Source organism: Morus notabilis, unplaced genomic scaffold, assembly GCF_000414095.1.
Source record: "Morus notabilis unplaced genomic scaffold, ASM41409v2 Scaffold1489, whole genome shotgun sequence".
Classification (NCBI taxonomy): domain Eukaryota; kingdom Viridiplantae; phylum Streptophyta; class Magnoliopsida; order Rosales; family Moraceae; genus Morus; species Morus notabilis.
Window position 1 is genome coordinate 2,096 of NW_010357665.1, and position 5,452 is coordinate 7,547.

The following is a 5,452-nucleotide window of genomic DNA, read 5'->3' on the forward strand; positions in this document are numbered from 1 at the left end:
GAATATGTAAAGTTACATTAAAAAAAATGGATATGTCAAGACATAATCAGAAATTTGGAGTTAAAATTGGATAGCAATCTTGTAAATAATGAAAGAAAAATAATAAGTGATATTCTTTAATTATAGATTAAAAGAATACTTGTTATTAAGTGTGTTAACATGAGAGAATAAAAATGACACCTGTCAAAATAATAAGGTGGCATCTGAAAATAAATCTGTAATAGAATCTGTATTATTTAACATTTCTCAGGTCTAATAAATCCATGGATCAGCGTGTATCGACCCATGTAGTTGAACCTCAAGTTCTGTAGATACCTCAAGAACTAAGATTTCAAGTTATCTCCTTATTATTGAAATCCCAAGAACACTAAAAAGGAGTGACGAGGTTTTCTTCATTTGTGTTCACAAACTAGTCTAACCTTTTTTTTCATGCCACTAAAGGTCCTTTTATAACATTTCTAGGAGTTATAGGTTTTAGGTAGCAGCTTGAGAAAAATTTCACACACCCCGCACCCCTCTTTAAATTAAAATTTTCTATTATGAAAAAAACTTTCATATAAAATAACAAAACAGAAAATTATGATAGATTTGACTACATAATTAAAGTTTATTATACTAAGAAACTAATGATAGGTTTTCTTTTCCTCTACATACCTCACTGTCATATACCCAAATTAAGCTATAGCTATTTTAAAATTGGGTAATTGACACGAATGGTTCCCAAACATGTCAAAAGGTGACCGTTTGGTCTCCAAACTTCTTTTTTGACGAAACAAGCCACAAACTATTTAAAATTGTGTAATCTCGTCCTTTCCGTTAAATGCCGTCTAAAAATAGGGATCAAATCCTAACCTATTAAAGTCGATTGGGATTAAAAAATCACTTCATAAAGAAGTAAGGGACCATAATGTCACCCTTTTATGTTATTATGCCGTTATTTTTTAGACGGTATCTGACAAAAAAGACTACATTGCACTCTTTTAAATAGTTTGAAGTTCGTTTCGTCAAAAAAAATTTGTGAACTAAAATATCACTTTTTAAAAAATTTGGGAACCATTCGTATTTATCCTTTAAAATTTATAACAAAACCCAAAATGCTCATTTATTGTTTTTCGTTATTTTGGCATTTTGTTTACTGAGATATGTAACTCACTTTTTATTTACGTTTTTTATTTTATTTTTTTAGTTATTTTTCTTCCTACTTTATTTTTTTTTAATGTCCTTTCTAGAAGTATGTTATAATAATTTTTTTTTTCTATGAAAAAGGTTCACGCATAAAGCTGCAATCTTAAAAAGAGACGTGTGAAATGATAATATTAAAATAATAAATTAAAATGAAATTGTGGATGTGAAAAAAAATTAAAGTTGTGATCAATTAATAGTTCTATGGAGATAGTTTAGGGTGATTTTAGAACAATAGGGGCGTTTTAGATAATAAATTTAACTAATTATAAGTTTTGTAGGGTATGTGTTTTAGAAAGGGGGTGTGCAGAGTAAAATAAAGTGTGTGAGTATAACTACTTTTAAAGCTGTATGTTTGCTTCTCAATTGTTTGGATTTTTTGGTCAGGCTAGAATTTTTCTCTATGTCATATTCCTAATGTCCTCTCTTTATGAAGGTTGGTGATATATCACTCACGAGTTCGAAAGTCTATCTCAATGGGAGGGATTTATTCAATTAGAGTCTTAAATATGCTCGTTATTCGTGTGACCGAAGTTTTCTACTGGTGTTGAATCTCAGGTGTGCGTCTATACCTCCAATGGATTATTAGCATCGTATCAAGTTGTGTGTTTTCTCATTTTTTTGTTTAAATGTAATTTCTCTTTGAAAGAAATATCATATTAAGATACTTGTCATATCTTCTTCAATGTCCAATCAAACTTTTTAATAAATAGTTATGGCAATAAATCATTAACACCAGCAGGTTAATTCTTCAATTAACGATTATTATATCATTCATAATTAAATGATTCTAGTTGGATTCAAAACCTGATTAATAATTCTCACAAGCTAAGAAGTTAATTAAATAGTTGAAATGTTTCTTCGAGAATTCGACTATTGTCGCTGTACAACCTGTGTCCAGCCTCTTCACGGGACCCAGGAGTGCATGCTAAATTGCTACCCCTCTTCTTGGAGGTGGATAGTAAAACGACTCAAAGACATATATAATCTAAGCTAAAATAATAACATATATATTGTGAATAAGAGTGTTCGAATTAGTGATTTTCGAATTAGTGATTTTGATTTATTGTGAGAATTTTATAAAAGAAAAAATTTCTGAATTCAAATTTTTTATAAAATAAAAAATATTGTAGCAGATTCAGAATTATGGGTTCAAATATATATATTAAACGGGGCCTAAATTATTTCTCCACCACATTCTGAGCTGAAGTGGGGCCGCGGCAAATGGTGACGTGCTTCATCGACAAGTGGTGAGGACGTGGGCGTGCCGGAGAATTGTGTTGCACTGGGGTCGAGTGAGACAGCTGGGTTGCTCAGTCTTGGCTGACGTGATGGCGGCTCAGCTTGCAGTTTTATTGTTGATGGTCTCTTAAGGCCCCGTTCATTTCGCTGATTCGAGTTTAGAATTCGAGTTTTATAACAGTAAAAAGCTCTCACAAACAGTCACATCTAACTTTTTTACAATAGTAAAAAGCTCTCACATAAAGTCACATCTCAACTTGAATTAAAAGCTCAAATCAACGAACTAAATAGGCCTGTAAGGAAAAAAGCTCTCACAAACATTCTTCTCTATATCGCAAATTCTTACTACGGCGGTTTTGATTTTATTTTTTTATTTACTCTTTATTATTATTATTATTATTATTATTATTATTATTATTTTGCTTTTTATGTTTTCTTAATTGTATCTTTTGTTTTTTTCTTTGTTTTCTCATGAACAAAAAGCTTCATGCCTAAAACTTCAACCAAAAAGGAAAAAAAAGAAACAGAGAGATTGAGAAATAATGATACTAAAGTTAGGAATTAAAATTAAACGGTGGGTGTGAAAAGAAAAATGAAGTGGCGAGAATTAATAAAAAGAGAAATAGTTAGGAGGTCATTTTAGAATAATAGGTTGTGTAAAAAATTAATCCATTTCAAAATTAGGTCTGGCTATATATTTAGAAGGGAAGTGAGGAGAGTAAGATTAGGGGTGTAAATAGAACCACGATAACCATCGAGAATTGTGGTGCAGTTGTTATGACCGGGAAATTTATTGAAGAAATTATTATATAAGCTAAAATTTCTTAAAATTCTCTGTATTATGACTATGAATACTTTAATGATAAGTATTTATTGATAATAATATTGAATAGAAAATTATAAGCTAAAGATCAGAAATTTCTGAATTCTGATATAGTTACTGAATTTCGGACTGTAATTATGAAAGAGGCACGGAATGCTATGCTATTCCCACAAGCGGGTAAACACATGAATATTAATTTTAAGAAATGAAAACGAATTGAAAAACATCAATTTTAGGGTTTTAGAAACAATTAGAACAAAGAACAGACGAAAAAGGGATTCGGAAGGCCGAACCGAGAAAATTATAGTGTTTGACCGATTAGGGTTGACCGAGTTGCAATTTGTTGACCAAGAGTCGGCCAATAGGTCACTCTTGAAAGGTTAGTCAAGATTGAGTAAAGTTGACCAAGTTGACCAACTGTCTAAACAACGCAGATAAAACATGCACCGGATAGGAATTAAACTAAACCGAAATAAGATAGTTATTAAAAGTGAATGGTTAAGATTTAAGGTGATTAATGGATGGAGGGCCGGGATTAGGATACATGGAAAGAGAGGATATGGCCGGCCAAAACTTAGGGGAGAAGCCAAATAGATATTTTGATTTTCTTTTCAAAAAGGACCCTATAAATGTCAAAATTACACCCAAATCCCCCATCACTTTAGGACCGGGTTTGTAAGGGAAAAATGCAAACAAAATGTTCATTTTCCAAGTAAAAAACCAGAGAGCACTCAGCCATAGAGAGAAAAACAAAATTTTCCAAAGTGAGAAAAACGAGTTCAAATCGAAATCGGCGGACAACCATCGTTGATTAGCGCCACTAGAGCTTTCCTTCATTCTTCTAAGGTAAAATTTTAATTTTCTCCTCATTTTCCACTATAGCTGCATGTCCATGAACAGTAGAAACCATGGAAAATTTTTGCTAAGAATAATGATAAAAAAATGAGAAAGGCCGTGATATGTGTTTGAAAGGTTAAAATAACGGATAAAACGAGCTATGGTTAGCAAGGGAAACACGAAAATTAGACGAACTTAGTCAATATGATAAGTAAGTTAAAACTAAGATATTGGGGTATCAAACGTAGCAATGGTTTAAGAATTTTGTTTTATATATACCGCGCCCGATAATAAATAGGGGAACTTTATTATCAATTTAGGAATATAAAGAAAATGAAAGAATTTTTTTTTAGTGTAATCATTTTTACACTAGAAGTGACCTTATTAAGTTTAGAGGTCGAGGACTAGGCTAAGAATGATGAGTGTATAATCATTAAGACTATGATCTATACTCTGACCGGTACAGGGATCGAAAGACGGATGATCCTACCTAAGAACAAAGATATCAACAAAAGATAATACTTCGAAATATACCTATTTTAAGGAGAAATTATTAGAATTGTCCAGAATCATAAGTTTAAGATAATTGTTCTTTAAGGAAAGTAAACACGAGATAAAATGAGCTTAAAAGCTTGATTATATAAAGAGTAAATTAGAAGAAAGAATGCTAAAGTACGAAGATGGTATCTCCTTAAATGAGTTCATACTCCTGAGAGTAGTTTGAACTCGACACCAAATAAGAATGAAAAGGGTAGACCCCTTAGAAAGACTCATAAAGCCTAAGACATAACAATTGAGTGAGTGTCACATCGTTAAAGGTTACATTAGTAACCCCAAAGAAAAAAATGATATAGCTAGTTACGTAAGCAATAACTATCCTTTCAAGAATTGAAGGAGAGTTATGAATGTTTGTAATAGAAACATAAACAGTTAAAGCTCCAGAAAAAGGGATAGGTTATGTCAGATGAGGCCGATACACGTATTCCTTAAGGAGTTAAGTATTTGAGGAAACCAGTTATTAAGTCTAAAAGATAAATATAAGGTCTGTAAACCTCAAGTAGTCATTTACAGAACTCAGGAAACAACACAACCTTATCTTGTAGAAGTATGTGTTACAATAAATTGTACGAAATCTGGACCCATAAGGGTCTCGTTACCCTATAAAACAAGGTCTAGACAGGGAAGATGCCCAAATATTCGTGACATGATACGTGGTTTTGTCTCGAATTCAACAATAAGTTAGAACAAGAAAGTATTACAATATTGTTTTTGCATGTGAGAAGGGATTCAAGGTACCTCTAAGTTAGTACATCGCGTGAACTATCTGTTAGAGGAAAGGTAAAGCTCCAAATTAAATATATATATATA